The following is a 25511-nucleotide window of genomic DNA, read 5'->3' on the forward strand; positions in this document are numbered from 1 at the left end:
ACACGTTATGATCCCTCTCTGTTCTTAGAATACTCTTCTTTTGTGATTCAAGTTCTCAAATATAATGTGGTAACATCCTTTTCTCCCTGCCTGTAGGAGTATAATGATTTACAGTGTTGGTTGACCCTGAGTAATAAATGTTCCTTATAATTTCCAAGACTCACTTTGCAAACAATTCTTCAAAGCAGCGGCAGGCCCCTCCTTCCTGCCTCAGCCTATGGCTGCTATAGTAAAATGTCCAAAATGGCAGTTCCTGTCAAAATTGTGGCACCAGGATACCTCAGAGTAGGAGCTGGCCACTGTAGCTACACTCTCTTTCCTGCCTTAACTTATAGCCTTGGTGAAACTCCACTGGAGGACCTGATCTATGGGGCTGTCCAGAGTGGCAGCACCTCCTCTCCTGCCTTCCCCAGAAGCCCCACAGTGATGTTACCTTAGCAAAAGTTGGCTGCAGCCTGGAAGATCTTCCCACCCTTACCCATGAGCACAATGCAGGGAAAAGGAAGTGAAAATAAAAGTCACTAATTCCTGAGAAGGAAAACCCACCAATCCCTGAGATTCCTTCATACAAAACTCCACCAATCTCGGAGTATAAAACTCTACCAATCCATGAACAGGAAAACCCACATACCCTGAGCTACCCAAGCTTGGGACTAGAAATCCCACAAATTCTTAATCTGGAAATCTCTACCTTAGAATGCTCTACCACTTCAGCAATCCTATATAAGCCCTGTCCATAGTCTAGTTCCTTGCTGTCCATTCATGGGAGTAGAGAACCCCCAACCCTGGATTTGTCTCCCTCCAGAACTTGGCCCTTCCAATAAATGTCTTTCATGGGATTTTTCTGCCTGGTGTGACCCTCTGGTTGGAAGAAGTCAAGAAGCAATGAAGAGAAGAAGAGAAGAAGCAAAGAGAAGGAGCAGAATTGAGGACCCTGAGCGCCTCAGCTCATCGGGGGTGAACCCCCCCCCCCCTGGAGCTGCAATGCCTCTGAAGAGGATACTTCCTCTCAGAGCTGTGTGGTTCCTGTGCAAGGAGCAGCATTGAGGATCCTGAGCGCCTCAGCTCATTGGGGGTGAACCCCCCCTTGGAGCTGCAATGCCTCTGAAGAGGATACTTCCTCTCAGAGCTGTGTGGTTCCTGTGCAAGGAACAGAATTGAGGATCCTGAGTGACTCAGCTCATCGGTGGTGATCCACCCCACCCCCCGGAGCTGCAATGCCTCTGCAGAGGATACTTCCTCTCAGAGCTACTTCCTCTCAGAGTTGTGTGGTTCCTGTGCTCCCATGTCTCAGGATATTCTTCCACTGGGTTACTGTCTCCCCTCAGAGTTGAATGGTTCCTGGTCCTCCAAGCCTCAGGATACCCTTACAATCAAGCAGGAATAGTACACCTTGAGGGACATAGTTTGTAGAGAGTACTCGATAATCACCAGTTAATAATACTACTGAGGACATCACTGTCTAATTAGGGATTCCTTCTGGTAAAACAGAAGTAAAGTCATGAGGTTGGGAGGCATGTGCTTCCACAAAGATCCATCAGACAAAAAGGGATGACCAAACATCTCATTGTCCACCTCTGTAAACATCTCTGCCTCATTAAAGAAACCTTGAAACACTTATCACCCACCATCCTACAGTTCCTATATGCCCTCTGATGTCCACCCATTATTACCTCCCATTATCCTCTTCCTTAGTCTTCCCTTGGTTACCTTGGAGAGACACAAAACGAGAAAGGTACACTGCAGAAACAGTTCCTTGCTCAGCCTTGATATCAAACAGAGGTCCAGCCACCATGTGACTGTGTTTCAAGGGAGTCTTGTCCAGGTATTGGCTCCAGGCACAGAATTCAATCTCAATTGTCACTGCCCTTGTCACCACAAAGTGGAGTCCTGTACTGGGAGAGTGGTAGGAACCAGCCATTGGCAATTGAACTCTGGAAGAAGAAGAGGCAGGCAACAGTCAACACCAGTACTACTCATCTGATGTGTGCAGACCTAGTGTAGAGCTCAGGATACAGCAGACTTCAGGCAGCTGGCTCTGAATTTTTTCCTCTGCTGTCTATGTGGGCTCCTGATTAGTCATTTAATCTCCCAAATGTGTTTCCTCATCTGTACATAGGGTTAATGACAATAACATGAGAACTGTGGGTACTGAGTGATCTAATGCAAACCTCCATGTAACACATGTAGGGAGCAGTCAGCTCTTCCTGTGATGATGATGAAGGTGATGACAACAACAAAATAGGAGTGTGTATGTAGGTGTGTAGCTGTGTGTTTTTCAGCGTGTGTTTGTGTGTGTTTGAAGTTTGGGGTATAAGCCAAGACCTTGTGTACACTAGATAAGGGCTCAACAATCAGGTACACATCAGCTTTTAATATGTACATATACATATATATCCCAATAATGAGAGTCTATTTGATGATATTAGTGGTAATTTACCAAGATCTTCAACTAATTTCTCAGTGCTTTCTGTTTATTTATACTTGGGTAGGCAAGTGCCAGATTCTGTTGGAGGAAATGAGCAGTAACAGTTTCTCCAGTTGAGACAATGACTATGACAGTGTTGGAGGAGGGTAATACGTTGTTTGAGACAGAATGGTTGTGTCAGTCATTATTTGTGACTATAATTCTTGGAGGGCAGGGCTGCCGTATGCATGGTCATGTTCTCAACTCCAGGGAGTTCTTGGAACACAATGGTTGTTAGTGATGCAGGAGTGCAGAGAGTACAGAGGTTTAAGGTGAACCTAAGGACAGGAGAACCTGAGTGTAATGAGGGGAGGGATGCTGTGTACATCAGGAATAAAATAATCACCAGATAGACCATGTTTTAGATAATGAGCAAAGCTGAGCACAGACTGTTTAGATGAAATAAAGGACTCAGGTCAGCACAGTTGATGGGGTAAGAATGTGTTGGTTGTGGAAAACTAGCTCCTATCTTAATCATGGGTGATGCCTAGTGAAATTATAGAGGGTGAAATCATATGATATCTTGGCCATATAATACTGTGAGAGCTGTACTGTCACAATATTGTGACAGTGTTGACAAAGAATGAGTGTAGTAGAAACAAATTGGAAGTGTTTGATGGATCTGAGGAACTTGACAGGGAAGTACTGTGGTCTGGGTCTCCTGTTTTATTTTGAAATTTTTTTGAAGAAGATCGCTATTTTTATAACAGCCTCAAATTCCTATTTTAGTTGTGGCCTAATCTCCTGCATTGGTGAAGGGAGGAGAAGTTACAGCAGAGACTTCATTGGGGGTCTATCTGTGTAGATCCCTATGGAAAGTAGACTGGGGAAAGCCAGCCTCTGCCACACAAAGCTGACTCACCGGTACAGGTTTCTCTCTCTGTCAACCACCTCAGTAGCTACAGGTCCTGTAGAGCCCCAGAAGTCATAGTCAGTTCCCAGAGGTTCCATGTGTTTGTCTCCTAGAGAGACAAGAGAGCATGGATGAAAGGTCTTTAATGGTACAAATTATGAGTACCACTCCTGTTCAAGAGGCCAGCCAGTGGTTGTGGGGTAGTGGGATGTGAAAGGCAGCCTGGTCCCTGGTTGAGCACAGGCTTGAGACCTCTGTGACCCTACAGGGACAGTAGGCATTTTGCCATGTTCCTGGGCCTCCGGCTCCTGTCACATAGCTACAGCTCCCCACAGCACTCCTGAAGAGAGGTCTGTGGCCATCAGTCACATAAGAGAAACACCCCAAGCCCCTCCACAGGTAGAGGACATGACCACAGGTCACATAGCCTCAAGACAGATCTCCATTTTAATGAGGTACCTAAAGGCCTGGTGGCTTAGCCAATAAACTCCCCTTTCCGAACATTCCTCCCTGCAAAAGGTATTTAACCTCAGGCCCTACCCTGAGAAGGGGATATGGTTTTATTTATCTACATTCCTCCATGACAATAAATGTCTTAAAACCATGGATTGCCTCTTTTCATCAGGATCCTCCATAGGGAGCAATGGAATAGGTCTTTATCTAAAGAGCCAGCTGCCTAATCTCCTGCAGAAGGCCTTTCAGCACTCCTAGCCATGGTCTCCACCAAACCAAGCCACCCACCAAGCAAGCCAAGGGCTCTCTCCTCCCTGCAAGATCCAGCCAGAGCTCTCCCCTTTTTCTCTTCTGCTCTGGGCCAGATCCAGCCATCAGGCCCCCACTCTGTTCTCAGCTCTTCAGTGGTATCCAGCAGCACCTGGGTGCCCAAGAGCCTGAGAACCAGACAGCCTCAGCCTCCCCAGACTAGGGACCCCAGAGCCATCTCTGGCAGTCCCAGGGGATCCTAGTCTGCACTTCTCCACCCCTGGAGCAGTATCCAGCAGCTTCTCATAGCCTGCCACCTGTCTGGTGATGGGCATGGGGTAAGCATAGTCAAAACTTCCTATATTATGCCTCCTGGAGAGGTGTGAGTCCTGAGGTGGAGCAGAAGCAGATGAGGGGCACCACAAACCCTACAAGTGGTCACTCTGTGTTGTCCAGTCTCATCTCCCTTGACTTCCATAGTAATGTACCATGGCTGAACCCTTTTCTAAATTGACCAGACTAGGCCTATCAGGAAGTGCATCTTCAGTTTGTATCAATAGTCCTTAGGATATATATATATATATATATATATATATATATATATATATATTGTATTATTTTCTTTACATTGTGCTTTTTGAGCAGCCATCCCACCATAATACCTGCTCCCAAGCCAGCCTTTGTGTTTTATTTTGACCTAGCATGTCTCAAGTGGGTACACAGAGACAAGAACATAATACCAACGATGTATGAGCAGGGATAAGGAGGTGAGTCCTAGGACATAGCAGATCAGAATTAGATAGGAAGCCCTGGTACAGAGCCTGATATAAGCTGCAGAGTTGGGAGAGGGGCATCAGTAGCCTCCAAGGCTGAGAGAGAAGGAAGTAATCCTCCCTCTGGGTTCTAGGTGTGGAAGGTCTTGCAAGGGTGGGGCTCTTGTTTATAGTAAAATTGTACTGTTCCATGTCAGAGACAGGAGGATAAAAATGATGACCAGGACATTTATTACAGATAATGCTTTCTGTATGGGACAGAGAATTTGTGCCCATAAAACCTGACCAATATCACTGCTTCAACAATATTTTCCCAATGACAACGGTAGTTGACATGCTAATGTGGATGAGGGAAATCTCTTAATGCTCCATTCGAAAATAAAGAGCTATAGGCACTTAACAGCTGGTAGGAGAGAGGTAACATCAGTCAGTCTTCCCCAGGCAAGGGTTACAACATAGATTATCCAATCCTAACTGGCCATCCTCAAACATGTATACATGACCAACAGTAAATGGACTCATATGGTTGCATTTATATATAAATATGTATATATAAGTGTAGTCACACATATATTTAACAACAATAATATTAAAGAAGAGGTGAAGAATTTGAGAGTTTGTGGAGGGAACACAGGAGGAGCTGGCGTGAATAGTTGGAGGGGTAGAAATGATGTAAATATATTACTTGTGTATAAAATTTAAAAAAGCAAAAAAAGAAAGAGAAATGATGTCTTACCCCTACAGATGTTCTTGTATCCAATACTTACAGGCTCTTGGTTGATCCCTTCACATACCTGACTGTTGTCTCTGCTGCTTCAGTAAGTCCAGGCTATCACCCACTTCTTCTTTATCCATGTTCTTAGTAGGGACAATCACATGGGACTTACTAGACACAGACATATTCTTTCCCTCAGATGTCATAAAAAGTATGGATAGCCATAGCTATTTGCACAATATCTCCACATAAAATCCAACCCATCTGGATTTTGACTCTGTCCTATGGTTTTTCTCTGAGCCACAACTGTATGATGGCCCCCAACCACCTTGCACCTATGGTGCCAGAACCAGGATAATCTCAACCCCTCATTTGCTTTATATGAATGTGATCCCCAGTGTTCATACATTAGAGTATTAATCCCCAATGCAATGCCACGGTGCTCATAGGATGAAGGGTCAGACACAATAAGATCACAAAGGCTCTGCCATCATTAAGGGGTCAATACCATTATCACAGAGGTAGATTCCTGTGACCTACCAGATTGTCACAAAAGCCAGCTTAACTTCTTGCTCTCAACATTCCATGTTGTGAAATCAGATGGAAGAGCAAGAAGGGCTTCTCTAGATGCAGATTCCGTGCCCTTGCCCTTCCTTATATCCAGAACTGCAAGAAATGATTTCTGTTCTTTATATGTGGTGCCCACTGTCACACTTTATGGTATAGCCATTGAAAACAAAGTAATAATCACTCACTCAGAATGCTAATCACCTAGGCAGCACCTTCTAAATCTCCCCACTTTCTGTTCTCTGTTCTTCACACAGTCTCCATCCTAGTCCTGAGATGGAGTGAGCAGTGTTCCGAGCCACTGTCCTCATTCTCTGACAGGCATTCCTGCTTCTGATGTGGTCCTTTCCAGCACATTTTATACACAGTAGCTGACCATAAAACATGGGAGGAGATGCCACTTCATGACTGAGGCCATGGAATGCCTCTCATTGCCTCTGGGCAGATGTAGAAGTTTCTTGGCATGGGCCATTTTTTTAAGAATAGGGGTCCACTTCAGGGACCCCTATATCTAACTTTCCTGTTCATTGCCCACTAGACCAGTGACTCTCAAATTACCATGTTGAAATGTCACCTGTATTGCCTGCTAAATCAGAAATGTCATTGAAGGAAGCTGCTGTACAGGAAATACTGAATCAGCACAGATGCCGTGGGGCCTGAGAACCTGCATTTCTGTGGATCTCTTAGGTGATGGTGAAGCAGAGCTGAGGATCTCTACATGTGTTTTCCTCTCCTTCCAAGGAGCTGCTTTTATACTCTACACCTGGCCTTTTCTTCTACTAGGCTCTTCCCACATTCCCCATCTTTAAGATATTACCACTGTTCACCTTAGCTTTGGATGAGTTCAGACAGACCACAGCTGCACTCACAGAATCCTGAATGTTTGTTAAATGAATGGATAACCCTCCTACGTCTAGATGCCTCTCCATTTCACATGCAGCACTGATGTTATGAACAGAATGATGTTGAGAACAGAAGGAAATCATGGTCATGAACTGAAATGTGCCAAAAATCAGGCTTTACTACAGTCCACCCTCCCTATGTGTGTGTGTGTGTTGGAGCATGTACATTCCCTTTTGTGTGTCTGTGTGAGCATTAGAGTTGAAACAGTGATACACAGAGTATGTATTGTTCTCTAAACATTTCTGTTTTTCTTCACTGTGGTTTCTGCTTTCATTGTTCCAGTGGACTGGCTTTACTGGTGGCTACTGTTATCACAATTGCTGTTCCCAGAAGATGCTCCACTAACTCATCCTTTCATATTTTTTTCTGATTGAAAGACTCAAGGAGGCATGTTGCATGATTCTATTTTTGCTAAACAAAAAACCACAGCCACTGTACATACAGAACCCTTCCTTACTTCAATAGTTGTGTTTTCCTGGTTTGTTCCAGGCTCTCTGTGTCTTTTCTATCTCAAGACCCTTTCCCCATCTCTCACCTTTGAACCAGCCACATAGGGCCAAGGGTGACCAGAGGGAATTCTTTGTCTCCCTCCCCACCTTACCATGCTCTGGAGATGAGCAACTTCAGATTCTTTGCCTCCAGGGTCCTGAGCTCTGTAATCACTTCTTCCCTGAGAGAGGCCACATCCAGCCTACAAGCACAAGAGGGAGCTGTTTTGAGAAGTCAGAGTTCAGGGTCCTGAACTCTGTTGTTTGTGTATAGAGCCAGTGAGGAGGTGAGGAGGCTCATTCCATCTCATCTTTGATCAAAAAATCAGGACGAGGTTGGGGGGAAAGGGAGGGAGGGAGGGAGGGAGGGAGGGAGGGAGAGAGAGAGAGAGAGAGAGAGAGAGAGAGAGAGAGAGAGAGAGAGAGAGAGAGAGAGAGACTGAATGGACAGAGATATGCCCATAAGGCAGCCTCAGTGGGACTGAGTGTTCAAGGAGATTTGAATACCAGAAGAGGACCTTTAGAACATTTCAGAGGTGAAATGAGGGGCAGGTCCTTTATATTTCTCCACAGGTCAGTTGTTGGAAATAGATTGTCCCAGGGAGGGGAACATGGCTATAGATAAGGGGGCTCTTGTTGGCAAAGGACACATCTGTAGCTATCAGTATTCCTAAAGGCTAATAGTTATATTTATATCCCCAGAGGGATTCTGGGAAACTCTTCAAGGTGAACACAGTGCCAGGAGGCAAGGTTTCATGGAAATTCCCCTGGAAGGAAAGAACTTTGGTTCCATTCTCACCTCCCCCCTCCATTGTTTTAGTGCTAAGGAAGGAAAGCTTGTCCTTACACAGAAGCCACTCCCAAGGTCCTCTGGTCCATTCTTATAACACTCAGGTTTCAGGGTTGTTGATAGTGTTAGAATAGTGCCTGACTTCTCTGGGTTTCAGAGTTCACAGTTCCCAAGCATGGATACATCACTCTTACCACTCCTACTATGTCTGCTGGGAAGCAAGACAAGGCAGGAGGGGAAAGGCTCCTCTTCTCTGAAAGGCTGTGCAATGACACCAAGCTGCTTTATGGAGAGGATGACAGAGCCTTTGAGTTCAAGAATGTTCTGTCTTGAGGAGGCAAGGAGACAGGTAAGAATTCACACGTAACTGATTTTTCTGGAAGGAAGATCTGCAGCAGAGGCCAGTTCTGGACTTGTACTTCAGTGTGTGAGGAACAATCATGGCTGAAAACATGCTGGGATACAAAGGTGCCAACCAGCTTGGCCAGTTTCAGCTACCAGAGGTGTGTAAATAAGAATCCTCACTGCAAAACTGCTTCTTTAGGTCTGGGAGTTGCAGCAGTAGGTCAGACAGAGGAAAGTCCCAGGACATAGGCTTGCCTGACTTTGCTGTTTGCCGGAAGAACCAGCAGGCTCTAGGTACAGGGCTCATGAGCCACTGTGTCTCTGAGATCATAAAGGGCACTGGCCAGCAACCTCTGGGAAGTGTACCTCTAGAAACTGCCTGTGGACTTGTGCTGGAGAGATGGAAGGACTGGAGAGGGAGCAGCTTAGAGACAGCATGAAGAGCTGTGTGGAGAAGGACACCTGTTTCCAGCGCTGTAGTTTGGAGGCTTTTTTAGTTTGTATGGAACTCTAGAGGAATGGTACACTTCCAGGTACAGCAATCGGTCTCAGGCTTCTGTAGTCAACCCCTGTGACTCTCTATGGTTCCAGACCCTATCTGTTCCAGAGTCTTCCCCAACTCTGCCATAGCCTGGGCTGCTGGTCTCATGTTGGCTGAACCAAGGCCTATTTCTCCTCCAGGTCTCAGAGACCCCTCTTGGGCCATTCAGTAAAATTATGCCTCTCACAGAATTATACTCTCATAATATTGTTGCCTGAACAGTATTCAGCAATTTGTACAGAGTCACAGGCTGATGGGTGATCAATATTTGTCTCTTTCCACATAACTCAGAGGACAGAACCATGTGTCTTTGTGTTTATTTTCCTAAGGTTTTTACCAGTGCTTGACATACAGAGTGCTTGCTATAAATACATACGTAAACGAATTAATGAATGAATAAATGAATAAATGATTGAGGCACTCTTCTGGAAAAAGGCAAGCTTGAGAATCCCTTACTATATATAGTCATGTCAATGCATGTGATTCCACCAATCCCATGTACTTACCTAATATTATCTTTGTTCTTACATATGTATACTGTAGGCTGTTTCACATGTATGTGTAATATACATCACATGTTTATGTGGTGGCTATCACATTCCATTTAATCCATGAGGACACTGAGTTTACCAGAAGACAGTGACTTGCCTAATAACAGGGTGTTAGTGGTATAGCTGGTCAGGAGCCAAGTTAACTATGAATCATCTATACCTTTTCTTTTTTATGTTTTGTCATCTGGGAACTCACCTATGTCCCTTCCTCTCCTTATGTCCAAAAAGGAAATGCAGTGCTTGCTTACCACAGGGTGCTGAGGTTACAGGCAGGATTCCTGAGCCCCTCACACAGCAGCTTCACACCACGGTTACCCAGGTAGTTCAGCCGCAGGTTTAGCTCAGTCAGGCTGGAGCAGGCACTGAGTACTGAGGCCAGGAGTGAGCAGTATGTGGATGTGAGGCCGCATTCAACAAGCCTGCATGGGAAATGGTCACTGTCAGCTTCTCCAGGGCTCATTGCTTTTGAAAACTTATCTCAGGTCTCCCTTTGTGAGCCTTAGCATGCTGAGCTGCCAGTGGTTAGGTCTTTGTTGTGCCTTTTCTGGTCTAGGTAGAGAATTCCAAGCTCTCCACAGCTGAGCTGCAGGAGCAATGGATACAGGTCAGGACAAATGCTCAACTACCATTGGCCATGGCAGATCTCCATAGGCCTAGGACCTTTCACTGCTAAATTTCAAGAGTCATGGGCATGAAATTCACCAGACCTACTATAGGGCATGATGTCATTCATTAAGTGAGAGCTTAATCAAGATAAAGTCCATAGAAACAGTGTCTGATTACAAGGGCAGTGGTCAGGAGGAAATGAGGGGATGCCATTCCTTGGACCTGGAGTTTTCCCCCTCAGGCTTTTCATTGCCTCTGTATTCTTCACTTCTGCTTTGTCCATCTGCTCCACCGAACCCCTCACGAACCAAGTGCTATCACTAGCTAGTGGGATTTCTTGATGAATGAAGTCTCTCATGATCCCCAAGAACAGAATCGAATTTGTTTATCTTAACAAGTCTGACATGTGTTATAGGTGTGGTAATGGGAGTTCAGTGAATATTTGATAAATACCAAGGCCACCCTAGACATCATTTGCCTTTCGTCTCCTCCCATTTACCCGTGATTCATGGGAGAACCCAGGCCAGACTCACCACAAGGTCTTTAGTTGGCAGCCAGGGTGTCTCAGGGCCTTACAAAGACTGCATGCTGCAGAGTAGCTCAGTGGATTTCCACTTAGGTCCAGCTCCTCCAGGTTGGTGGTGAATTTTAGATTGAAGAAGAAAATCTTCCAACTGGAATCAGTGATTGGGGTCCACCTGTACCTGAAGGGAGAAAAATGTGTGTGACGTGTGTGTGTGTGTGTGTGTGTGTGTGTGTGTGGTCTGTGCACACCCCAATACCACATATTGGGTTTCTATCTGCTTGAGCCTCCAGCACTATTATGGAGTCTCCAGAATTCACTAGCCTTGTACATGTTCCTTTGCTTCAAACTCTCTATCCTTTCCTCTAGGTGGTTTCTTATCTGTATCCTTTAGGATAGCATGCTGTGTGCTCATTTTGTGCATCTGTTTCTGACTCAGTCCTGGTGTCTGAAGGATGTTAACAAATGGTTTGCATCTTTTCTTTTTAATCTGTAGTGGTCAGCTTAGGACCTGACACAAAGTGGTACCTTGAAAATTCAGATGGGCTTCTTCTCTTTGATGTGAATGCACTTGCTTTCCTTTGGAACAGATTTCTTGAGTCTCATGATAGAAAGCTTGGTGGGAGAGAGCTCAGGAGTGGCAGTAGAAATGACTCTGTGACAGTATGGTAAGCATGATCACACACTATAGTACAGCTGTGTTGGTTCACATGGTCTTTGTATTCTTCCAAGGATAGAGCACCATGGGGAGAGGAGAGAGGTGTGAGAGTGGAGAGATACACACACAGACACACAAAGAGAGGGAGACAGAGACAGAGAAGGAGAGACAAAGAGAGATAGAAAGACAGAAATAAAAGCAGAGACAAATAGAAAAGGAGAGGCAGAAACATAGGAAGAGACAGAGAAAGAGAAAGACAGGCAGATATACACACACAGAGAAAGAGAGAGAGAGAGAGTCAGACACAGACAGAGACACAGACAGACAGACAGACAGACACAGACAGAGAGAAAACAGACAGAAATACAGGGAAAGACAAAGAGGAAGAGACAGAAAGACAGATAATCAGACAGACATACACATGTACACACCACACACACACACACATACACACACACACACACGCAGAGAGAGAGAGAGAGAGAGAGAGAGAGAGAGAGAGAGAGAGAGAGAGAGAGAGGAGCCCTGAATGGTAGTATGCATTCCTTTATCATTTATTTCTTTATTCCTTAATGCTAGCAACAAAGGTTAGCAGACACGAGAAAGTTGAGTTCTAAGCTAGACTAAATACAAACCAAAAGGCTGGGAGCAGCAACATGCATGGTCTGTGCAATACCAGATCCTAGCACTAAAAACAAAAGAAATAGACAAACTAAAAAAAATTAACAGAAAGCAAAAGCCACAAGTGCCAAGGCATAGATTTAAAGTAGGAAACTTTGAATGAAAAAAAATTTTTTTAAAATTGTTTTTAATTTACAACAGCAAAGAAATATTAGAGAAACTAAGTTCTAAACTTCAAAGAATGATTTTTAAAAGGGTATTTATATATTTTTACTTCATGTGTACAATAGTATGCCTACTTCTTTGTGTCCTGTATAAATGTAGTATCAATTAGATGCTAGAAGCTGTGCCAGGTATCCTCTGAGATTATGGTTAAGGTAGTATGAGCCATCATTGTGGGTGCTTGGAACGGATCCACATCTCCTGAAAGAGCAGCAAGTATTCTTTCTTGCTGACCCACACCCTTTTCCCCCAGAGGATGGCAGTTTTGATGCATTGTCAGTATTTACACCAAATGAACATAGAAATCCAGAATATATTATTTAAAAAGCATGAGGTGCCATTATGAGCAACACATAAAGAAATCCCTCACCCTGCCATCTTTGATGCCTTAATTTCTTGACCTGATCCTTTCACTACCCTTGGCTTTGGCCAATTTCACCTTTGAACTGTTTTCATTGTGTGCAATGGCCTTCTGTTTTTTGCCTTGTCTATTTGACTTTCCTTCTCAACTTTACATGCTTAATAGCAGCTGTAGACTTCCACTTTTCCATGGGATCACCCCCTGGTCTTAATGGCATTTTCCTGTTCAACCAGAATGGTGTTCCTGGTTTCTCCTTTCCTATGTATATACTCAGATTTCTTCTGAATATTCCCATCAGATGACTTCTACTTGAAACATCTGTATCAAGCCATTCAAGACTAACTTTTAATAACTAGAGACACTTAGAAACATCCTAAAATGGCCAAGAATAGGAAAATGATCCAAATGATCTGTAGGCTTGTCAGAATGATACTGTACTAGACATTTAGTTTCAGGATAAGACAGGCTGGATTCATTAAGAAAACAAATATAAATATAAGATAACAGATTAAGTGTGACTCAGTTTTCTCATAAGCAAGTATACAGTGAATAAATTAAAGGGTATAACACAATTTTTCCTTTCTGCTGTGGATCAAAGCCAGAGTCTTGAGCTTGCAAGATGTGGTGTTTTGAATGAGATGTCACCCTGAGTCATGAGCATTTGAATGGTTTGTTGAACTCACAGTACTCTTTGTGGAGGCTTAGGAGGTATTGCTTTGAGGCAGGAAGTTCATGACTGGGGACAAGGCAAAAAACAGAAGACCACTGCACACAGTGAAAACAGTTCAAAGGTGAAATTGGCCAAAGCCAAGGGAAGGGAAAGGACCAGCTCAGGAAATTAAGGTGTCAAAGATGGCAGGGTGAGAAATTTCTATGTGTGTTGCTCATAATGGCACCTCATGCTTTTCTTAAAAAAAAAAAAAAAAAAAAAGATTTCAAAGCCTTGCCCCTGTCTGTTGTTCCCTGTGCTTCATTTTTCAGCCCAACATTCTCTCTGCATTCCCAGAAGCCAGCAGGCATCAGAGACAACCAGGCAAGACCCAGTCCTCCAAAAATCACCAGCCTGTCAAATCTCCTAAAACACACTAAGAGTGGTAAACTTCACCTTGTTCCCTGTGTCCCATTTTTAGGCCCACCACTCTGCTTGTATTCCCAGAAGCTCACAGGCACCTTGGATAACCCATTCCAAGCCCTTGCCTGCCAAAGTCCCTTAAAATACACCCATCACCCTTAAACTCTATTCAGCCCCTGGACTCAGTTTCATGGCCCACAATTCTGCCCTTTTTTCTCAAAGGTCCCTATGGCGCCTGAGAACCTGGACACTGGTAGTATGGATCCCATAAGCAAGGTTAGCACTTGAAACCTTAGATGCATTGCAGGCCACAAAAACTCCAGGAAAGACACCCTATTTGACCTAAAAAATAGCTAGTAACCAGAACTCGGGCTAGAGGACAGAGAGGAAACACAAGCCAAGGGAAAAATCAGTCTAAAAAATTTCCACCTAACAAAGACAATTTCAGAAATCAGCACCTAAGGCTATATTCACCACAAAAGGCAGAGGGCTAGCAGCCAGAATAAGAACACAGTCAACAAGACCTGGGACAATATGACATCACCAGAGCCCATCTATCCAACTTGGCAGGCAAAGGCTTGGAGTGGGTTATCCATGGTGCTTGTAAGCTTCTGGGAATACAGGCAGAGTGGTGGGCCTGAAAATGGGGCACAGGGAACAAAGTGAAGTTTACCACTCTTAGGGGTGTTTTAGGAGATTTTACAGCAAGTCCTGGATACCCTAGCACAGTTGAAGCACAAAAAGTGACCTTAAATACAAATTTAGGAAGATTATAGCATCTCTTAAAGATGAAAATACAATCAAACAGGGAAAGAAAATGAATAAAATTGTTCGAGACCTGAAGATGGAAATAGAAGCAATAAAGAAAACACAAAATGAATGAATCCTGGAGTTGGAAAACCTATGTAACAGAACAGAGAGTATACATGCAAGCATCATCAACAGAATACAAGACATAGAAGAGAGAATCTCAAGACTAGAATATACCATAGAAAATAGCAATACATTGGTCAAAGAAAATATAAATCAATAAAGTTTCTCACACAAAACATCCAGGAAATTTGGGATGCTATGAAAAGACCAAACTTTAGAATATACTTCCCACATAATAATCATAACACTAAATATGCAGAACAAAGAAAGAGTATTAAAAGCTACAAGGGAAAAAGGCCATGAAACAAATGGAAACAAATCTATTAGAATTAATGAGACTTCTCAACAGATCATCCATCATGACCAAGTAGGTTTCATCCCAGGGATGCAGGGATGGTTTAATATATGGAAATCCATCAATGTAATCCACTATATAAACAAACGCAAAGACAAAAACTTCATGATCATCTCGTTAAATGCTGAGAAAGCATTTGACAAAATCCAACACCCCTTCATGATAAAAGTCATGGAATTCAAGGAATCCATTCATGGAATTCATGGATCAGGAATTCAAGGCCCATACCTAAACATAATGAAAGCAATATACAGCAAAACAGTAGCCAACATCAAACTAAATGGAGAGAAACTCAAAGCAACCCCACTAAAATCAGGGACTAGACAAGGCTGCCCACTTTCTCCATACCTATTCAATATAGTACTTGAAGGCCTAGCCAGAGCAATTGGACCTAAAGGAGATCAATGGGATACAAATTGGAAAGGAAGAAATCAAAAGATGATATGATAGTATATATAATTGACACTAAAAATTCTACCAGAGAACTCCAAAACCTGATAAACAGCTTTAGTGTATGTACTGGCTAGTTTTGTGTCAACTTGACACAGCTGGGGTTATCACAGAGAAAGGAGCTTCAGTTGAGGAAATGCCTCCATGAGATCCAACTCTAAGGCATTTTCTCAATTAGTGATCAAGGGGGAAAGGCCCCTTGTGGGTGGGACCATCTCTGGGCTGGTAGTCTTGGGTTCTATAAGAGAGCAGGCTGAGCAAGCCAGGGGAAGCAAGCCAGTAAAGAACATCCCTCCATGGCCTCTGCATCAGCTCCTGCTTTCTGACCTGCTTGAGTTCCAGTCCTGCATCCTTTGGTGATCAACAGCAGTATGGAAATGTAAGCCGAATAAACCCCTTCCTCCCCAACTTGCTTCTTGGTCATGATGTTTGTGCAGGAATAGAGACCCTGACTAAGACAAATTGGTACCAGCAGAGTGGGGTATTCCTGCGACAACCTGACCATGTTTTGGGGAGGTCTGTGGAAGGACTTTGGAACTTTGGGCTTGAAGATCCATTCGTTGTTAAGAGCTCTGTCAGATGTTTTGTAGGAGCTTGGAAGATAATGTTGAGAACAGTGCAGAAGATGGAGGCCTGGCTTGTGAAATTTCAGAGGGAAAATTAAAGACTCTTTTCAGGGCCATTGCTGTTTTGATTGTGAAGATTCTGTAGTTCTGGTTAGCTGGGGCTGAAGAATCAGCTGTGATTAACAAGATACCAGAACTACTAAAGCAAAAACTTTGCATTACTGGGACTATTGATGCTGGTTAGCTGGAGCTAAGAAATTAGCGGTGATTAAGAAGAGACCAGCATCATTGAGGTGACATCTTCTGGGAAGTGTTTTCTGAGAGCACAGTGGCTGTGTTCCAGATATAGCCAAAGTTGTACCTTGTGCTGTGGCTGGACTTGGTAATGTGTAAGGGTCACCCAGGTGGTACTGGTTTTGAAGGCATGAAGGAGTTGAGCAGAGCAGCTGAGGCTTGGCACTGTGAGAGGCCATGGAAGGCCATTGGTGAAAGTGCAGCCTCAGTTGCAATTGATGGCCCAGGACTGAAGGGGTCATGCAGTGTTTTGGAGATGCCAGTACCATGAGATGACCACCAAGAGCAGCAGCAGCAGTGGAGTACAGGCATCTGGAGCCTAGAGGATGATGCGTGTGCTACAAAGGGCATGGCTGGAGAAGTGACCCAAGCCCATGGAGGAGCCCAGAAGATCGTAAGTTGGATCCCAGACATTGGATGGTTGGAGATTGACTTTTGCTTTTGATTGTGACTGTGCCCTGATATTTTCCCTCTTGAAGGAAGAAACTGTTTTAGTGGAGCCCACAGTTAAGAGACTTTTAATTGTAAAAAGACTTTGGATTTTAAAAGACATGGATATTTTAAAGAGATTGAAATTTTAAGAATATGTAAAGACTGTGGGACTTTTAAAGTTATTTAGATCTTGGGGATGAATAAGAATGTAAGGGTTGAGGCTTACTAGTGATGTGTTTGTGTGTCAAGTTGACAAGGGGTCAATTGTACTGCCTAGTTTGGTGTCAACTTGACACAGCTGGGGTTATCACAGAGAAAGGAGCTTCAGTTGAGGAAATGCCTCCATGAGATCCAACTCTAAGGCATTTTCTCAATTAGTGATCAAGGGGGAAAGGCCCCTTGTGGGTGGGACCATCTCTGGGCTGGTAGTCTTGGGTTCTATAAGAGAGCAGGCTGAGCAAGCCAGGGGAAGCAAGCCAGTAAAGAACATCCCTCCATGGCCTCTGCATCAGCTCCTGCTTTCTGACCTGCTTGAGTTCCAGTCCTGCATCCTTTGGTGATCAACAGCAGTATGGAAATGTAAGCCGAATAAACCCCTTCCTCCCCAACTTGCTTCTTGGTCATGATGTTTGTGCAGGAATAGAGACCCTGACTAAGACAGTGCAGTAGCTGGATATAAAATTAATGCAAACAAATCAGTGGCCTTTCTCTACACAAAGGATAAACAGGCTGAGAAAGAAATTAGGGAAACAACACCCTTCATAATAGTCACAAATAATATAAATTACCTTGGTGTGACTCTAACTAAGGAAGTGAAAGATCTGTATAATAAGAACTTCAAGTCTCTAAAGAAAGAAATCAAAGAATATCTCAGAACATGGAAAGATCCCCCTTGCTCATAGACCGGCAGGATCAATATACTAAAAATGGCTATCTTGTTGAAAGCAATCTATAGAGTCAATGCAATTTCCATCAAAATTTCAACTCAATTCTTCACAGAGTTAGAAAAGGTAATTTGCAAATTCATCTGGAATAACAAAAAACCTAGGATAGCAAAAACGTTTCTCAAGAATAAAAGAACCTCTGGTGGAATCTCCATGCCTCACCTAAAGCTGTACTACAGAGCAATTGTGATAAAACCTGCATGATGCTGGTATAGCTACAGACAAGTAGACCAATGGAATAGAATTGAAGACCCAGAAATGAACCCACAAGCCTGTGGTCACTTGATCTTTGACAAGGGACCTAAAACCATCCAGTGGGGAAAAAAGACAGCATTTTAACAAATGGTGCTGGCACAACTGGTGGTTATCATGTAAAAGAATGCAAATTGATCCATTCTTATCTCCTTGTACAAAGCTCAAGTCTAAGTGGATCAAGGAACTCCACATAAAATGAGAGACTCTGAAACTTATATATTAGAAAGTGGGGGAAAGCCTGGAAGATATGGGCTCAGGGAAAAATTCCTGAACAGAACAGCAATGTCTTGTGCTGTAAGATCAAGAATCGACAAATGGGACTTCATAAAATTGCAAAGTTTCTGTAAGGCAAAAGACACTGTCAATAACATAAAAAGGCCACCAACTGATTGGGAAAGGATCTTTACCAATCCTAAATCAGATATGGGACTAATATCCAATATATATAAAAAACTCAAGAGGGTGGACCCCAGAAAACCAAGTAACCCTTTTAAAAATGGGGTATAGAGCTAAACAAAGAATTCTCAACTGAGGAATACCAAATGGCTGAGAAGCACCTGAATAAATGTTCAACATCCTTAATCATCAGGGAAATGCAAATCAAAACATCCCTGAGATTCCACCTCACACCAGTCAGAATGACTATGATAAAAATTCAGGTGACAGCAGATGCTGGCGATGTTTTGGAGAAAGAGGATCAATCCTCCATTGCTGGTGGGATTGCAAGCTGGTACAACCACTGTGGAAATCAGTTTGGTGGTTCCTCAGAAAAATTGGACATAGTACTACCAGAAGATCCAGCAATACCTCTCCTGGGCATATACACAGAAGATGTTCCAACTGGTAATAAGGACACATGTTCTACTATGTTCATAGAAGCCTTATTTATAATAGTCTGAAGCTGGAAAGAAGCCAGATGTCCCTCAACAAAGTAATGGATACAGAAAATGTGGTACATTTACACAATGGAGTACTACTCAGCTATTAAAAACAATGAATTCATGAAATTCTTATGCAAATGGATGGATCTGTAGTATATCATCCTGAGTGAGGTAACCCAATCACAAAAGAACACACATGATATGCACTCACTGATAAGTGGATATTAGCCCAGAAACTTAGAATACCCAAGATACAATTTATAAAATACATGAAACTCCAGAAGAAGGAAGACCAAAGTGTGGATACATCTACAAATCCAGCCCAACATTATTGAAGTAAAAGTCTAACTTAAGGAGGTTAACTACATCCAAGTAAACACGGGAAATAAATAAATTTCACACCAGCAAAACAAAACCAAGAGAACCACACACACACACACACACACACACACACACACACACACACTACCATCACTGCAGTGGTTTATATATGTCTAGGCCAGAGAGTTAGACTACTAGAGGGTGTGGCCTTGTTGGTGTAGGTTTAGCCTTGTTGGAATACTTTGTCACTGTGGGTGTGGTCTATAAAACCCTCATCCTAGCTGCCTGGAAGTCAGTATTCTGCTAGCATTCTTCAGATGAAGGTGTAGATCTCTTAGCTCCAGCTGAACCATGCCTGCCTCGATGGTGCCATGTTTCCACCTTGATGATATTGGATTGAACCACTGAATTTGTAAGCCAGTCCCAATTAAATGTTGTTCTTATAACTGTTGCCTTGGTCATGGTGTATGTTCATAGCAGTAAAATCCTAACTAAGATAATAACCAACAGCAAAATAAAGGAATTAAAAACTGTTTGTCTTTAATATCTCTCCACATCAATGGACTCAATTTCCCAATAAAAAGACATAAACTCCCTTCTGGTCCAGCCAGCACCGAGGTAGCTAGTGCATGGAGTCCGCTGACACCCGCCAGCTACTCACAAGACCCGACACAGAATCTTAAGACCTCTGTTGAGTGGAACACAGCATCTGCTCCAATCCAGTCATGCAGGACCTGAGACTGCATTAGTTAGGGAAACAGAAAACCTGGCCTGATCAGGGGCACAAGTCCCTTCCTGTCCACGCCAGCACCGTGGTACCTTGGGTGTGGAGTCTGTGGACACCCGTAAGGTATACACAGGACCCTCCATGGGATCTTAAGACCTCTGTGAGTGGATCACAACTTCTGCCAGGAGGCAGGTTCCAACACCAGATATCTGGGCACCTTCCCTGCAAGAGGAGAGCCTACCTGCAGAGAGTATTCTGAACACTGAAACTCAGGAGAGAGCTATTTTCCCAGGTCTGCTGATAGAGGCTAACATAAACACCTGAGGAAAAAGATCTAACCAGAGACAACTACAACAACTAACTCCAGAGATTACTAGATGGCGAAAGGTAAACGTAAGAATCATAATAACAAAAAACAAGACCACTCACCATCATCAGAACCCAGCACTCCCACCCCACCCAGTCCTGGGCACCCCAACACACCTGAAAAACTAGATCCAGATTTAAAAGCATATCTCATGATGATGGTAGAGGACATCGAGAAGGACTTTAATAACTCACTTAAAGAAATACAGGAGACCACTGCTAAACAGGTAGAAGACCTTAAAGAGGAAGCACAAAAATCCGTTAAAGTATTGCAAGAAAACACGACCAAACAGGTGATGGAATTGAAGAAAACTGTCCAAGACCTAAAAAGGGAAGTAGACACTATAAAGGAAACCCAAAGTGAGTCAACGCTGGAGATAGAAAACCTAGGAAAGAAATCTGGAACTATAGATGCAAGCATCAGCAACAGAATACAAGAGATGGAAGAGAGAATCTCAGGTGAAGAAGATGCCATAGAGAACATCGGCACAACAATCAAAGAAAATACAAAATGCAAAAAGATTCTAATTCAAAACATCCAGGAAATCCAGGACAGAATGAAAAGTCCAAACCTACGGATAATAGGAGTAGATGAGAATGAAGATTTTCAACGTAAAGGGCCAGCAAATATCTTCAACAAAATTATAGAAGAAAACTCCCCAAACCTAAAGAAAGACATGCCCATGAACATACAAGAAGCCTACAGAACTCCAAATAGACTGGACCAGAAAAGAAATTCCTCCCGACACATAGTAATAATCAGAACAACACACGCACTAAATATAGAATATTAAAAGCAGTAAGGGAAAAAGGTCAAGTAACATATAAAGGCAGGCCTATCAGAATTACACCAGAATTTTCACCAGAGACTATGAAAGCCAGAAGATCCTGGACAGATGTTAAACAGACACTAAGAGAACACAAATGCCAGCCCAGGCTACTATACCCAGCCAAACTCTCAATTTCCATAGATGGAGAAACCAAAGTATTCCACGACAAAACCAAATTCACACATTATCTTTCCACGAATCTAGCCCTTCAAAGGATAATAACAGAAAAAAACCAATACAAGAACGGAAACCATGCCCTAGAAAAAGCAAGAAAGTAATCCCTCAACAAACCAAAAAGAAGACAGCCACAAGAACAGTATGCCAACTCTAACAACAAAAGTAATAGGAAGCAACAATTACTTTTCCTTAATATCTCTTAATATCAATGGACTCAATTCCCCAATAAAAAGACATAGACTATCCGACTGGCTACACAAACAGGACCCAACATTCTGCTGCTTACAGGAAACCCATCTCAGGGAAAAAGACAGACACTACCTCAGAGTGAAAAGCTGAAAAACTATTTTCCAAGCAAATGGTCTGAAGAAACAAGCTGGAGTAGCCATTCTTTTTTTTTTTTTTAAATTAGGTATTTTCCTCGTTTACATTTCCAATGCTATCCCAAAAGTCCCCCATACCCACCCCCCCATCCCCTACCCACCCACTCCCCCTTTTTGGCCCTGGCATTCCCCTGTACTGGGGCATATAAAGTTTGCAAGTCCAACGGGCCTCTCTTTCCAGTGATGGCTGACTAGGGATAGCATTGGAAGTGTAAATGAGGAAAATACCTAATAAAAAATATGAAAAAAAGCAAAAAAAAAATCACAATTAAATAAAAAAAGATATAAACTAGCATAATGGATATGAAAATAGGATCCATCACTATGCTTTATGCAAGAGACACACTTAAAGATCATTATCTTAGATTTAAGGGCTGGAACAAGATTTCTAAGCAAATGGACACAAGAAGGAAGTTGTAGTCGCCATTCTAGTATCTAATAAAATAGACTTGCAACCAAAATTAATAAAATAAAAATGACAAGGACACTTCATACTCATCCAAGAGAACATCCACCAAGGTGACATCTCAGTTTTAAATATCTATCCCTTAAAGCCAAGGGCACACACATTCATAAAGGAAACATTACTAAAGTCTAAATCACATATTAAACTCCACACATTAGTAGTGGAAGACTTCAACACCAGTAGACAAGTTATCCAAACAGATACTAAACAGAGAAACAATGAGATATGTTCTAACTCAAATAATCCTAAAAGATTGTAAAAAATTCTCCAGAACATTCAGCACCTCACTGAACCTTCTCCTAAATTGACCATGTACTTGATCACAAAGTTGCAAGTCTCAACAGATAAAAGAAAATTAAAATGACCCTCTGAATTGTATCTGCCAAATGTAGATTAAAGAAACAACAGAAAGCTTCAACACTCATGGAAATTGAATGCTCAATATCTACTTAGTGACCACTGGGTCAAGGAAGAAATAAATAAATTAAAGACTTTCTAGAATTCAATGAAAATGAGGGCACAACTTACCCAAACTTACGGGACACAATGAACACAGTGGTAAGAAGAAAGCTCATAGCACTAAATGCCTTCATAGAGAAATTGGTGAGATCTCATAACACTAACTTAAAAGCACAGCTGAAATCTCTAGAACAAAAATAAGCAAACACACCCAAGAAGAATAGATGGCAGGAAGTAATCAGACTCAAGGCTGAAATCAATAAAGTAGAAACAAAGAGGACAATATAAAGAATCAATGAAACTTAGGATTGGTTCTTTGAGAAAAATCAACAAAATACACAAACCCTTATCCAACCAAATAAAAGGCAGAGAGAATATCCAAACTAACAGAATCAGAAATGAAATGGGAGATATAACAATAGACACTGAGGAAATTAAAAAAAATCATTAGCTCTTACTTCAAAAACCTGTACTTCACAAACTTGGAAAATCTAAACTAAATGTGCTTTCTTTGATTGATAGCACCTACCAATGCTAAATCAAGATCAATTAAACAATCTGTATAAACCCATATTTCCTAAGGAAATAGAAACAGTCAAAAGTCTCTGAACCAAACCAAACCAAACAAAACACCAGTGTCTGATAGTTTAGTGTTGAATTCTACCAGACATTCAGTGAAGATCTAATATCAGTACTCATTAAATTATTCCACAAAAAAGAATCAGAAGGAACACTGCCAAACTCATTTTTTGTGAGGCTACAGGCACTCTGATCCCTAAATCAGACAAAGATTCTACAAAGAAAGATTATTTCCATTCAGTCTCCTTTATGAACATTGAAAGAAAAATAATAAAATATTTGCAAACCAAATCCAAGAACACATCAAAAACATCATCCACTATAATTAAGTAGGCTTTATCCCACACATGCAGAGATAGTTCAATATATGAAAATGCATCGGGCTGGTGAGATGGCTCAGTGGGTAAGAGCACCCGACTGCTCTTCCGAAGATCCGGAGTTCGAATCCCAGCAACCACATGGTGGCTCACAACCATCTGTAACAAGATCTGACTCCCTCTTCTGGAGTGTCTGAATACAGCTACAGTGTACTTACATATAATAAATAAATAAATCTTTAAAAAAAAAAAAGAAAATGCATCAATGTAATCTGCCATATAAACAAAGTGAAAAAACCCACGGTTATTTCATTAGATACTGAAAAATCATTTGAAAAAATCAGAGTTTCATAATAAAAGTCTTGGGGAGATCAGTGATACAAAGTGAATATCTAAACACAACGACAATGTCAAATTAAATGGAAAGAAACCTAAAGGAATTCCACTAAAATCAGGGACAAGGCTGTCTACTCTCTCCATAGTTATTCAGTATAGAACTTGAAGTATTAGCTAGATTGATACAGCTAAAGGGGACCAAATGGATACAAATGGGAAAGGAAGAAATAAAAATTGCTATTTGCAGATGATATGGTAGTTTACATAAGTGACCATAAAAGTTCTACCAGAGAACTCCTACAGCTGATAAACATCTTCAGTAAGTGGCTGGATACAAAATTAACTGAAAAAAATTATTAGTAGCCCTCCTAAATAAAAAACAAATGGGCTAAGAAAGAAATTATGGAACAACACACTTCACAATAGTCACAGATAATATAAAATAACTTTGAGTAATTCTAACCAAGAAATGAAAGACCTGTATGACAAGTGCTTTAAATTTTTGAAGAAAGAAATTGCAGAAGGCATCAGAAGATGCAAAGATCTCCCATGCTCCTGGATTAGTAAGATTGTAAAAATGGCCAAACTACCAAGAACAATCTACAGATCAATGCAATTCTCATCAATATACTAACACAGTTCTTCTTAGACCTTGAAATAACAATACTCAAATTCATATGGGGAAACAAACAAACAAACAAACAAACAAAAACATGCAGGATAGCTAAAACAATCCTGTACAAATTTAAAAAAACAAAAACAAAAACCTTTTTGCAGTATCACTATCCCTGATTGCAAGTGGTACTTCAGAGCAATACTAATGAATACTACATGGTACTGGCATGAAAACAGACAGGTTGATAATTGGAATTAAATCAAGGAACCAGAAGTAAGTGCAGACTCTATACATGCTTGATTTTCGACAAAGAAGCTGAAACTACACATTAGAAAAGAAAGAAAGAAAGAAAGAAAGAAAGAAAGAAAGAAAGAAAGAAAGAAAGAAAGGCTCTTCAACAAATGTTGCTGATCTAACTGGATGTCTCCATGTAAAAGAATGCAAGTAGATTTATATCTATCACCCTGCACATATCTCAGGTCCAAATGGACCGAAAACCTCACCATAAAATCAGATACACTAAATTTGATAGAAGAAAAAGCAGGAAGTAGCCTTGAACACATCAATACAGGAGATAACTTCCTGAATAGAACACTGAGAGCTCAGGCCTCAAGATCAGCAATTAATATATGGAACCTCATGAAACTGAAAAGCTTCTGTAAGGTAAAGGACACTGTCAAAAGGACAAATGGCAGCCTACAGAAAGAAGAAGATTTTCACCAATTCCACATCTGACAGAAGGCTGATATCCAAAATATATAACAAACCTCAGAAATTATGAGGGGCAATGCCATGAGAGAGAGCCCACCAGAACACTATTAATGATATTCTGCTAGACTTGCAGACAGTCACCTAGCATTACTGTCATCAGAGAGGCTTCACCCAACAGATGCTGGAAACAGATGCAGAGACTTTCAGCCAAACATTAGGTGCATCTTGGAAAATCTTGTGGAAGAAGAGCATGAGAGATTGAAGGAGCACACCACAAGAAAATGTACAGAATCAACTAACCTGGGCCAATAGGGGCAAACAGAGACTGAATCAGCAACCAGAGAGCATGCATGGAATGGGTCTAGGCCCCCTACGCATATGTAACAGATTTACAGCTTGGTCTTCATGCGGAATC

At 42.1% G+C, this 25511-nt stretch overlaps 1 pseudogene across 1 annotated transcript in view; it reads right to left on the bottom strand.

The window, feature by feature from the left end:
• Nucleotides 1–25511, bottom strand: part of Nlrp1c-ps (NLR family, pyrin domain containing 1C, pseudogene) — a 42803-nt pseudogene that overhangs the window by 7982 nt on the left and 9310 nt on the right. Inside the window, exons 3-8 of the transcript NR_027858.1 lie at nucleotides 10835–11005; nucleotides 9944–10114; nucleotides 7582–7671; nucleotides 5590–5681; nucleotides 3330–3429; nucleotides 1711–1934 (exon numbers count right to left, since the gene is read on the bottom strand). The product of NR_027858.1 is annotated as an NLR family, pyrin domain containing 1C, pseudogene (transcript). The remainder of the gene's footprint in view (nucleotides 1–1710; nucleotides 1935–3329; nucleotides 3430–5589; nucleotides 5682–7581; nucleotides 7672–9943; nucleotides 10115–10834; nucleotides 11006–25511) is intronic.

The sequence above is a fragment of the Mus musculus genome, chromosome 11 (genome assembly GCF_000001635.26).
Source record: "Mus musculus strain C57BL/6J chromosome 11, GRCm38.p6 C57BL/6J".
NCBI classification, from domain to species: domain Eukaryota; kingdom Metazoa; phylum Chordata; class Mammalia; order Rodentia; family Muridae; genus Mus; species Mus musculus.